This window comes from Melanostigma gelatinosum (genome assembly GCF_949748355.1).
Source record: "Melanostigma gelatinosum genome assembly, chromosome: 11".
In the NCBI taxonomy this organism is placed as follows: domain Eukaryota; kingdom Metazoa; phylum Chordata; class Actinopteri; order Perciformes; family Zoarcidae; genus Melanostigma; species Melanostigma gelatinosum.
The window spans coordinates 1172395-1186266 of NC_136644.1; positions in this window are offsets into that span (position 1 = coordinate 1172395).

The following is a 13872-nucleotide window of genomic DNA, read 5'->3' on the forward strand; positions in this document are numbered from 1 at the left end:
AACAACTGAGGCTGCTGCAAGATCTCATCTGGGAAACGTCTTTTGATCGGAGACAGGAAAACGGATGACACAAACAGGAAGTAGGACGGGGCCTGAGAGCGACAGAAAGAGCTGTGATAGAAACAGTCGAGTAATGAAAGAACAGCGCTGCAAGGAGTGTAAAAGAAGTGGAGGATAAGAACAATGGAGAGGAGGAGGCACAGGACATGACACGGAAGGGTGAGAGATGGAGATAACGGACAGAACGGTGATGCGGATAAAAAGGTCAAATGATGAGAAGGATTCAGTGGTGCTCGAGGAATGAACACTCATAGTGGATCTCTGCAGTGTGGCCTCCTCACCCACATCTCCTTCATCCAGCCGGGATCAAAGCACCAAAAGAGCTTGTGAAACACCCAGAGGACGAGATGACACATTACTGTGGAGTCTCTTCATCTCAATCTGGCCGCCATCATGATGATTATCATAAACGCAGGCAGTGCAGTCCTGCTGCTGTTATCAAAGAAGTTCTTATTTACATCCTAATTCACACATGAAGTCACAAAGTTCCCGAGCTGTGATACGGCTCATTCAAATAGATAACGAGGCTGCAAACAAGCTGCACGCCAACCTCGCAAACACAAACGGAGAACACTGGATCTATAAATGGAATCATTTAATGTTCACGTTTGTTCATTTGATGTTCCCCCTCAAGCTCATGAGCTCACACAGAGCATCATCGCTCACTTCGATATGTGCCAGAATCATATCCACTCACAGCAGCGTCACACTGAGCTTTACTCCCCCGTTAGATGACATTCAGCCTCATACTGTCACTGCTGGTTGTATTCTCTTCTACTGCTACAGATTCACGGCACTGAAGCTCAGTACGTCTACTTTTACAACCGCGTCGCTCTGACCTTGTCAGTGGGACCATAAATCTCAGGTTGCACAACCTCACTGCCATTGTTCTCATATGCTCACATGACAGATCAGTCATTCATAGTCTGGTCTTTCATTGTCTGTGGGTCACCTTGTTTTCAGCTCAAATCCCTTCTGTTCTACCTTTGTATCTTTAGTTGAAGGTATACTGTTAGACACTCTTGTTTCTTGTTTCCTTTAGCAGAGTATCTGCTCTTCACTTTGTTCTGATGACGATGTAGTCATCTTGAATACCAGAACACAGCCTGCAAAGGTCTTGGATCTCAGCCTCTCCGAGCTGCATCAGCCGTGACGCTGGTGGCTGATTCCAATTGATTCTGGTGTTTACCGGTAAATGTTTCCTTCTTTATGTTTTAGTTACAACCACTGACAGGATGTGATGTATTTCAGAGTAAAGCGTTCGTGTTTTCTCAAGCCCGACTGAACTGCACATCTTGGAGAATATTTGATAATGTTGGAAATAACCTTTTCAGAGAACTCTTTCAGAATGAAAAGCAGGATGTGTGGAGTGCACTTCAGGACAAACGGGATATAGGAGCTCAGCATTGTGGCACAGAGTTTTGAATGCACAGAACTCAGTATTGTTGAGCTGATAATCATGGGTTTTGGTCGAGTGATGCATCGGCAGAGCGAAGCCCTCGTCCTCTTTATGGTCCAGACCTAGAAAGATCTGATTCAAAGCGAGTGGTCCGGGGTGTCAAGACAGACAGTCGGCTTTCTCTGGACTATACAACAGCAGGAAAAAGACGATTTACAAATCCCATTGAACATCTCTGTCAATGCATGGCATCGATTTAACTCAGCGATCAAGTTCAAGAAGAAGAAGTCTATTCCAGCAGTTCAGACCGTCCCGTTCACCTCGGGGTAGAACTTGCAGTTCAGCCTGATGTTGGCAGTGTTACGAATATGAAAGTGATTGTAAGGCCGGGACAGGTCGGTGTTCATCATTATTCTTTCTTTTCCCTTGTAGCCAAATGGACACCTCCACATAAGCACACGCATACAGATGGATTCAGCTCACGTCCTCTGCTAGAGCATGATGTTTTACATAGAAAGACAGGTGCGACCTGCTCCAAAGGGTGTAATTAACTAGTGTTTCTAAACGGCACAGTGTAGTCTGTCTGTCACACACACACACACACACACACACACACACACGCGTGTGAAGGCTCTATGCAGAATGCATGCCCGGGTCTGCAGCTGGTCTTCTAGAGATACTCATCTGTTGGCTTCCATCCCCACTGCACCACCAGAAAGGATGAATTGAGATTATTTCATTACATTTGTGAAAAATGAAACTTTGCTGTAAATGCAGACTTGGGGTTTCATTGCTCAGTCACGTGGGCTGCATTCATGAGCAATCAGGTGGACCTTTGTAAAGAGGACAAGACATTTAGCTGCTCAGGGCCTTCAATAATTCCGAACCTCCATGAATCCAGTTTGATCATAAATGGTATCACTTTAACGTTCAACACTAATCTTTATTGTCCGTCACAATGGAATCATTTTTCTATTAAGGTAAGATAAGATACATAGAATACAACATGAAGTCAATCAGAAACACAACATGGAGGCAACAGAGACGTTAAAGGTGCTGCGATGCACAACACAGAGTACCACAGAAGGTCTGTGTGACAAAAGAAAAGCATTCCCATCAAAAGACCACAAACAACAACAATAGTTTGTGTAGTCAGAGCCTGCAGATTCCTAAACCATGAACAAGTGCACCAACAAGCCGCACTGTTACAGTGGGAGACGTCCTTTATTCCATGAACACTGTCATCATTTAGAGTTGATCTCACATACACTGGCCCGCTGCCATACATGCTCACTACACCACTAGACCACCAGCCCGAGGATGAAAGTATCTCCAACAAGTCTCCAACCGTGTGTTGTGACCTGAAGATGTACCGGTATACCGTATATCTTCAGTAGGGTGTTGGATCGAGTCCCACAGACAATGAGAACGATAAACAATATGAACAATATGAACAATATGAACAATATGAACAATACGAACAGCCTCATCCTTCAGTGAGGATGCGCTGTGTTTGGTTACGTCTTTACTGACAACATGTAGTGAATCAAGAAGAGACCAATGTTTACCCTGAGTTGAAGTTGAGACTATCTCAGTCATGGTTTACTGTATTTAAGATCCTCTCTTCATTGTGCAAAGTGCCTCCTGGGCCCTGCACGTTGAATATGTGAGGCTGAGGGCAGACACCTTCATCATCGTTAGCTCCTCCTTGAAGAAGGGCTGGGGTGGGGTCAAACAGTGACTCAGCTGAAATGTAATAGCCTCTAATAACACAGCAGGGAACAATTGGGACAAAATGAAGAGGAGTGAAAGGAAAAAGCACAACTGGCATCGCTCAGTGTTTCCCTCCTTGTGTTTGTAGGGGAGGAGCTGAGTATGTTGGCTGAAAGTTAATCAACGGGAAATTGGATCAGTCTCCCGTCCAGCAGCAGCTATATATATATATATATATATATATATATATATATATATATATATATATATATATATATATATATATATATATGTATATATACATATACATATATGTATATATATATATATATATATATATACATATATGTATATATATATATATATATATATATATATATACATATATATATATATATATATATACATATATATATATATATATATATATATATATATATATATATGTATATGTATATATATATATATATATATATACATATACATATATATATATATATGCTAACTTAGTCATGTTTATGCTTGTAGTGTACAGTGGATTCATCAGAGCTCATATCCTGAAAAACACCAAAACAATGAGCCGAAAGAGGCTAAAATGCTGCGTGGCGCTGAGGGGAACTTCCTGTGGGTTCGTCACGGCGAGCAAAGTGTTGAGCATATAAGAATCCATTTGATCTGTTCATGTTAAAATGTTCATCATTGCACCTTTAAATACTGTATTTGTGAATACTTGGGGGTTTTATTTGTAGATATATATATATATACTGTGTATATATATATTGTTTTGTACAATATTTTGTACAATATTTTATCATATTTGTAAAGAACAGAAATCCTTCGGCACAGGCATATGAGTGTAATTTATAGTTTAATAACTACTCTAGTACATGTAGACTTGACATAGTACGTTGCCGCGGTTACGTGTCGTCTTTATTGCGTTTGGATTCCTCGGATGCTTTTTTCGAGTCTGATTTGTTGTCTGTTTCCAGGGCAACCTCCGTCCCCCAGTGACAGTAGAGGAGCGGTTCCCTCTGGACCTGCGTTCACCGCCTGTCAGCCCATCATGCTGCACTAAAACAAGCAGAAATAAGAAGAGCACGGGACCGTCAGACGTCTCTTCTACAGAGACAAGAAACAGAGAGACGAGAGCAGCGCAGCTTATAAGCGGAGAGATTCATTCACAGCGAACACAAACACGTTCCTGTGGTCTCAGCTCAGTCATTCATTTCACACTATGTGCATTTCAGAGACTGGCTCGTCTGTGGTCAAACTGCTGATATCTTTAAAGTAATGTTTTGCTTCCTGTTCTCCCTCTAATTTATCCAGTAGACAGAAGAAACTGGATGAATGTTTTCAAGCCATACATTACCTGAGGAGGTTTGTAGAGCGTGTCAGACTGCACATACACTATTGCATATACACTATCGTATGTACACTATCGTATATACACTATCGTATATACACTATCGTATATACACTGTCGTATGTACACTATCGTATGTACACTATCGTATGTACAGTATCGTATGTACACTATCGTATGTACACTATCGTATGTACACTATCGCATGTACACTATCGTATATACACTATCGTATATACACTATCGTATGTACACTATCGCATGTACACTATCGCATGTACACTATCGCATGTGCACTATCGCATATGCACTATCGTATATGCACTATCGTATGTACACTATCGCATGTGCACTATCGCATGTGCACTATCGCATGTGCACTATCGCATATGCACTATCGCATATGCACTATCGTATGTGCACTATCGCATGTGCACTATCGCATGTGCACTATCGTATGTACACTATCGCATGTACACTATCGCATGTACACTATCGCATGTACACTATCGCATGTACACTATCTCATGTACACTATCGCATGTGCACTATCGCCTGTGCACTATCGCATGTGCACTATCGCATGTGCACTATCGCATGTACACTATCGCATGTGCACTATCGCATGTGCACTATCGCATGTGCACTATCGCATGTGCACTATCGCATGTGCACTATCGCATGTGCACTATCGCATGTGCACTATCGCATGTGCACTATCGCATGTGCACTATCGCATGTGCACTATCGCATGTGCACTATCGCATGTGCACTATCGCATGTGCACTATCGTATGTGCACTATCGCATGTGCACTATCGCATGTGCACTATCGCATATGCACTATCGTATGTACACTATCGTATGTACACTATCGTAGATAGTGAAGAGAAGGGACTTCTGATCTGGGTCACACTTAACTCAGTCAGTATCACCTCACATGTTATTGGTCATCCACGAAGATGAACTCTTTCTCAGCCTCTAAGGTTAAAAAGGATCTGAACAAATAGCAGCAAGGCAGCAGGAAGATTCTAACTTCGTCTTTCAGAGCCCGTTGCAGACGCTTCCACTCTCAACATCAGAGTTTTCATTCTTCTTTATCTGGCTTTCCTCACGACAGAACCCTCTCCACGTCCCTGGTCCCTATAAACAGGAACACTTCCACGCTCACTGCTCCCCTGTGTTTGCTGCAGTCTGTTCAATTACATTATTTCATTTGGCAGGCTATACACCTGAGGGCACGCGCTGCAGATGGAGAAAGCATTGTTTTAAAGACGGGAACAGCTGGTAGAAATAACGCCTCTTGGCTCTGTGTCGGTGCCACAGAATCTGATTTTCTAATGGACATATGTTACTTGTTTCATATTCAACCTCCAAGCTTCTATTTACAGCCTTGGAGATTTGTGATGTGGCTAAACCGCATCAATTCATGGATGAAGTGCGATCCTTTGTGTGTAAAGCGTAGAAGAGCTGTTTCCAATCCAGCCATCACGCCCGTCACAGGGTTCCTCCATGTGTGAGACGCTTCTGTGCATCCATCACTAAGGGATGAGTACATGAGCTGGATGCATTACTAACAACAGATTGCATTATGATTCCATTATCCCTTGACATTTCCTTTAGGGGCAGCAAAGGCATCTCGCGCTGCAGCGCTGCACACCACGTTGTACTACCATGTAGATCCAGACCCATGTGGACCTGTGTTCAGCCGGGGCGGGATTTCTTCATCATTTCCATCAAAAAGCTGCACAAGGCATAGTGTCGTCAGAGGCAACTTCAGCTGCAGGATTATCTGGTGTAATCCGGAGAGAGCCGAGGGGAGAGGGAGAGGGGGGACACAGCGAGGAAGAGTTTGTGACTCGTGTTGTGTTGCATGGCCCAGCTCTAATTGGCTCACCTGTGCATGCTGGCTTCTCACTCACTGGCACAGTTGCATCGCACTCACACACACAAACACCTCTGTAGGCTTTTTAAACTGCCTTTCTCCAGGTACATTGTATCCTGGCAGTGTGAGAAGAAAAGTGCAAATACGTCTGCGGGGATACATTTTCTGTGCGAGATGGCAGGAGATGGAGGGCTGTGCAAACCTGTCAAGATGACAGAAGCAGGATGCACAGATCAGAGCAGCAGTGTGACACGAGAGCAAAGATGAAGCATCGTGTTCCTTTAGTGCAGACGTGTCCTACATGCCACTACAGAGAAGAAAATATAATTCTTGACTTGCTATTACCTTCAGCTGCCTTCACTGACACCTACTCCAGACTTTCTGTTGTTTTCATGCCTATTTATTCCTCTCCTCACATCTTCATTTCCACCCCTGAATGATGGATGTATTGTAACTGCTTGTTGACTGCAAATCTAATGACTCCTTCCACAGTTGCAAAACAGCAATGCATCACGATTATTAGAGCCGCCGTCTCCTCTTCTTCCACTCTTTTCCTGTTTCTTTCATTTCCACTTTGTATCTCTTCTTCAGCCCACGGCTCTTCATTGCCGTTCCTCAAAGGTTGATTCTATGCAGTGAGTCCAGAGCCAGCGGTTAATGAGTAACCCTGTTGATTTATTGTCTCTCCGTCTTCCCCTGCATCCCTTTCTAACTCTAATAACTATCTGCTGATCTCAGGATCAGCACCAACACCTGCGGATCAATATCTTACCACCGTATGTCCACACACACACACACACACACACACACACACACACACACACACACACACACACACAGAGACACTTTGCGATCAATAAAACAGATTAACCACGAATAAACCTACATTAAGCTTGAATGGGAAATCTATTGTGTCTCTGTTCACTGAATGAAGAAGGTTATTCTATGTCTTTACAGTTAATGAGAACTGACCTTTGACCTCTCATCTGAGCAATGGATGACTTAAGGTTTCGTCAGAAACTCTAGGGTCACTGAGTGCCTGGACATCCTGAGACGGATGAGACTCTCGGCGCTCTACAAGGTTCACTCCCTTTCTTGTGTCACGTTGAAGATGTATTCCAGCACCCACAGAGGGAACCAGACTCTCAGAGAGATGTAGACTAGGAAGAGCAGTTCTGGGCGAACCTCACCGAAGAAGACCACCAGGTTCCGAAGGTATCAGAGAACCAACTACCACAGAGTGAGAGATGAAAGAATGCGAGTCCAACCAACCTCGATCACCAACGAGATCCAAGATGCAGAGATGCCCAAAGAGCAACAGCTGCACTTCACGCAGCTTAACCTCCCATCGGCCGTCACAACCTCCGGTGAGAACAATACAATATCCGGATGTAAACGAGTTTGATGTTCCAATGCCAAATGAATTCAGTCAGATAATGAAATAATCTTAGACAGAAATATTAATGAAACAGATAAGGTAGGATCTCCCTTAAATGAGGGAAATTGCACGTCCATCAAAATCATCAACAAACTACAATACATCCAAAACTCAGCTGGCCGTCTGCCCCCCCCCCCCTCCCCTTTAAAGTGCTGTACAAATACAATGTATTGTTGTTGTTATTAAACATGAACTAATATAAAGGTGCTTCTCACTCTTCCCTGGTACATCTCAAACTGCTGAACGGCCTCTAAACCTTTTGAACTAAAGTGAATGTAAAAATGTCAATCGACAGATTTAATTGTATAAAATAAGACAATCCTTTATTCGTCCCACAGCGGGGACACTCACAGGATTACAGCAGCATGTAGATACTGCACACAAGAGAGGTGTTATAAATAAGTAAATAATTGTATTTGTGTCTGTGTGAATGTGGAGGTTGAGTCTCTGCACATGTTGCTGTGAGCTGCAGGTGTGCAGTCATAAGTGAGGTGTGAGGGCACTGCGTGTGTCAGTGTGTGCAGCCAATCCAGGATCGTTCCTCAAGAGACCGTCTCTATTTCCAAGAGTCTCATTAATTAGGGAGATTAACAGGCTAATAAGTGCAGATTGCTTTGCTTAATGACTCACTGCTACGCTGCAAACACTCCCAGGCCGCTGAAGCAGAGAGCGAATACTTTGCAATGCATAAATAGAACAGAGGTATCAGTTGCACTCTATGTGATCGTTTTGCTCTGTTCCACGCATTCAACTTGGCCTGTGTCAACTGGCGTTCGTCTCTGGCGTATGCATACAGTAACTCAACTGTAAAGATTCACAGACAGCAACGGGCTATGATGCAATACCCAGCTTTCTGTCCTCGCACTTCAAAAAGAGTAAACGAAGCGGATAGAGGTCACGGATCTGAAATGTATCATTTGCACAGTTTCATATAGACTGGGGACATGCCGCAGATTGTTATGGTATTCACCAGTTGCTATATCTGATTGAACACAGTGTTTGTCACTGAGCGATAACAGGAAACCGATGGAACTGGAGATGTATTATGTCTGTGATATGAAATGGAAGGTGTCTACGCTCTGGAATCTACGCTCTCTTGTGAAATCGACTTTGTTTCAGGAAGTGATATGAGAGGTATAAATAAAGAGCAACCGCTGACTTCATGAGCACCAAATCACATCATAAAGTTCCCAATGAAGCGTATCTCACTGGCTTTCATGCCACTGTGAGGACTCCTCCACGCTTCGGTCTTTGCGTCCAGCACCATGCCCTGCTGGAGTTTCTTTACATGTGCACACGGCTTTCTTTCATGATGTTCTCACACAAGGCCAGCAAAATGCTGATAGTAAAATCTTAATGCAGAAACTTGTGCTGACATGGCGGTTTCCCTCCCCTGCCAGCTCATCGTGACGACTCGGCCCCATCTCGAACTGTCTCACTCCGGCTCCCTTAGTGGACTTTGCATGCTGCATTTATGTGGCAAGGGCAACTTGAATGACGCCATTGTTATTCATACTACCGTCAGCGTAATATTCATGATTTATTTCATGACTGCATTTTTCATGCAGTCTGTTTTGCATTCAAAATGTGGTATTGTATATGTATGATGATGCATACCAGCGGAATACCTTCATGCCGTCCATTTGAGAAGTGTGCTCGATGCATGTAGAGTGGGGGTCACAGGGGTCACAGGGGTCAGGAGTCCCGGCGTCGCCCATCAGACCTCTGGAGCTTGTCCAGAAAGCTGCAGCTCGTCTGGTGTTCAATCGCCCCAAGTTCTCCCACAACTTCCCTTCTCCGTTCTCTCCACTGGCTCCTGTAAGAGCATCCAGTGTGAGACTCTGGTGCTAGCCTACAGGGCAGTGAAAGGAACAGCTCCTTCCTATCTCCAGGCTGTGGTCAAGCCCTACACCCCCGCCCGACCTCTTCACCCTGCTGCCTCGGGGCGATCGGTCGCCCGTCGCTCAGAGGTCCCTACGGAATGAACTCCCCACTGACGTCAGGACAGCAGAGTCGCTGCCCATCTTTCATCAGGCTGAAAACTCACCTCTTCAAGAAGTCCTTAAATAATATAAAGCTTAGCACTTACTTAGCATTTATTGCATTTATTGTATTCGTACTAGTTTGTTTCTGGACTTCTGCTCTGGTTGATGCTCTTAGATGCTTGTTTAAAGGAGATGCACTTCAGACTTCTGGTGACCAGTAGTTCTCTTGAATACCGATGTTGAATACACTTGTTGTAAGTCGCTTTGGATAAAAGCGTCTGCTAAATGACCCTAATGTAATGTCATTGAGCATATCAAATGAAGAGGGAATTAAGGGAGGTGTCTCTTTGATCCGTCTGACAGCACTTGTTCCTTTAAAGACCATGGCCCATCAAACCTGCATCATCTTCCATGGACAACATTCCCTCTGTTGGCTTTGTTTGAGGAAACCGAAGTCATTTTTCATTTTCTGGTGACTGAGGGGGATGAGATGGATGGATAGAGTACAACAGAAAGCAGCTTCTGACCCTGAGGGTGTACGGCTGCTGGAGGATGGAGGCAGTTTAATCAGACATCAGAGCACGAGAAACACATTTATAAATGAAATACTCGATGAAATATAGCGCCAAAATCCGCCCACAATAAAGATTGTGTCTTTGGCCAAAGATAAATACTGCCTTCATACACAGCTTTTGTCCAAGGAGAAATTTGGTTTTTACTCAATTAGCATGTATTTGTAGCCATGTTAGCAGAAGGGCTGTGGATGCAATGCTGGTCTGTTGGTCGGTTGGTCGTTCTACCGCTTTGGTTCAGATTTAAATATCTTACCAATATTGGATGGCTGGAACTTTTAAACAGAAATGAATAGTTCCAAGATGAACCCGAATGACTTTGGTGATCATCTGCCTCTTACATTGTGGTTTTGAGTGAAATGCCTCTACAGCTGTCATTGCCATGAAACTTGTTAAAGACATTCATTCAGGTAAGAACTGCCAGATGTTCAAACTAAGATGGTGAACCTGGCAAACATACTTGCGAAGCATCAGCTCATTATCATTATTATTGTGAGCATGTTAGCATTAGCATGGCTGTAGACCAAAACCTTTTAGACTTTGAGACAACAATGAAGGGGAAACAACAGTGGAGCGTTTGGAGCTGTTAATAAATGATTGCCCCTCATTCACTTCCTCCTTCAGCCTTTCCACTCTTTCATAATGTACTGCTGGTTATTTGAGTATGTATACCTTTTCTCTGCGCTATAGTTCAGGCCACAATATTGTTTTGCCCAAACAAATATAGATGGAAAAGACAAGTTGAGAGGTTTTACGTAACCATTCAATAAACAGAATGTCTATTTATGTTTCCCTTTAGTTAAGGGTTGTACATACGTGTTGGTTTCATGATGAGCAGCTTGTAAATGCTAAAGCAAAAGTGGGAAAACAGTCAGAGTAGAGCATCTGGCTGTGCTGTTAGAAAGGAAAAGGTGCTCTTCCTCTGTGAAGAACCCAACGACTCTACTCCTGCTCTGTCATGCAAATGCACCAGAAGAGAGATTGATTTAGGAAGAGAGAGACAGAGGGTGACGGACAGGTTGATAGGTCAGCATGAGGAGTATGAGATTGATTGCAGATGGTGTGTGAAGATGGAGTCTCTTGCATCTCTGTTGGGAAGAGAGGAGAGGTATGGAGAACCTGAAGAAATAAAAGGGCGCGGTCATTGATTCGGGAATGGATTATCCACGTCATCCTTTTGACTTCCCTTCTCAGCGCTGAAACAGAATCCTTTTTGGACTTCTATCATTTAATCAAATGCTTGCATGTAAATAGCATGATGTATGTCACTCTTTGCTTAAAGGTATGGACATTGATGGTGAAATCTATTACGGATCCCTTTATCTGTCCCGGGCAGGACTCTGCCAGTCAACAGCAAGACAGAGGTGGTTGTGTGTGTTTTATTCACTTGTTGTGTACATCTGGCATGCTGATAGCCTGAAGCCCTTTTAACGGTGTTTGTCTGGACAGCTGTGTGTGTGTTGTGGTTGTCTGTAAGAAAAGCAGCTGGAGGTTTTGGTGGTGTAATAAGAACAAACAATAAAAACAACATGAAGAATAAAAAGAATGCTTAATGTCCAGAGAGTATAGACCAGGACGATGTCTGTTCATGTGAAGTATAGAGATGTGAAAACATGAATGTAAGGAGTGACTCCATGTAATGCACAGACATGAAACTGGTGTTGATCTTCTCACATGAGGTTGAAGATTGATAAGATATATTCCAAAAGTGGAACTATTCCTTGAATGCTGGTACTTTGTTGCACACATTAGTCACATATATGTGTGTTTGTGTGCCTTCTGTGCAAAATAGTGTTCCTCAGGATGTTGCGTCTCAAGATTTTGATACATAACACTGAGCAAGTTGAAAGTTTCTGCAAAAAGGAAATGAGGAGGAAGATGATGGACGCAGAAGATCCGGTTTAAGTGGGCCGAGGTTCAAACTGCAGGATGTGTGAGAACACCAGAGGGAAAGGTGGTGGAGAATAAAAAGAGAGGAGAGGTGTGGGCCGAGTGACGTTGTCAATCAAATGTCCATGGATTCATCAGACAGATCAGCAAATCTATACCTCAAATGAAAATGACCTCAAGTCCCCCAGAAGACGACATACTGTCTGTCCAAGTAACAGCGAATCCCTTTCAGGTTTAAAACCTCTCATGGGGATTCACCGCAACATACTGCACCAACATGAAATACTTCCCAATCTGGCCCGTCTTCATTTATCACTTCCGCCTACTGAGCACTCTTGAGACCTGCTAGAACCAGTTCTGACATGTGTGAGGGAGGCAGAGAAGACGGGGGTTTGGAAGGTCAGACAGCAGAAGGACTTAAAGATTCATGGAATGAAGCTCAGTTCACGTTTTGTTTTAACGAGTGGTAATGTCTGATCTGAGCAGCAAGGTCTTCAAACTCAGGTATAGCGATGCTCTTTTGATCTCAGATACATAAGTTCAACTCGATTAACACAGTGCTGATGATGAAGAAAACATGCATTTATCTCTCCTTTGCTGCCCCTGAGGCCTCACAGACCTGAGGTACAGCTCTACACGAGTGCATTTCCATTTTCAAGGTTGTCCGATGGGCTCTGCTTCAGATCTGCAGCACAGGAGAAAACCACCATGCGTGAGGCTGTGACCCGCTGACACAGCAAGCCATAAACACTCACTGGTCACACCCTGGCACAATGTGTTCTGCTTCATCATTCAGCTTTCAGGGGGTGAATACGTGTTGGGCAGGCAGAGAGAGGAATGATGTGGGTTTCTGGTGAATCTGACACTGATTGGATTGGGGGGTCTCTGGTGAGCTGTGTTTTCCTGGACACACATGAATAAATACTTTTACAGATAGAAGATGTCGGTAACAGCTGAGGCAGCTCACCCGTCTTCGTAGATGGACCAGAGTTCTTGCTCATACCTGGTGCATTCACTGCTGGTGCTCCGGTGATTCTTGTTGGAAGGTGCAGACGTTGCACGATGAATGGATCAATGAAACGGGCATTTCATTTCATGCAACCACGCAGTTTGTTCCTAACCCGTTAGACTTCAGTTATTTAGGAGAGCAACCAGCATACTGAAGCCTCGTGTCTCTGCTTTGATTGGGATCTTGGTCACATTAGTGTGTTCACTGTAAAGTCTCACTTTGTCATTCTGCTGGGAAGCAGCTCAGCAATGTTCGTTGATTCTGTTTTGAGTCTCATTTACAAAAGATTCTCACAAGTTTGAAACTTTGTGCATAGAGTCAAATCCAAACTCTTGGGAAATCAAATGAATTAGCAAAGTGCTCTGCACACTGTCAGCACCGAGTACTCAACACATCGGGTTGTTCTAGAAGCACAGGCTGCACCAACCAATCAACAAGGACGCATTTCACAAACTCCAGCAACGATCACAGAAAGGGTTTATTGAAAGTCCTTAAATAATATAAAGTATAGAATACAATACAAGTGAGTGCTTTTTATTTAGACAATCAGTTCAACAAG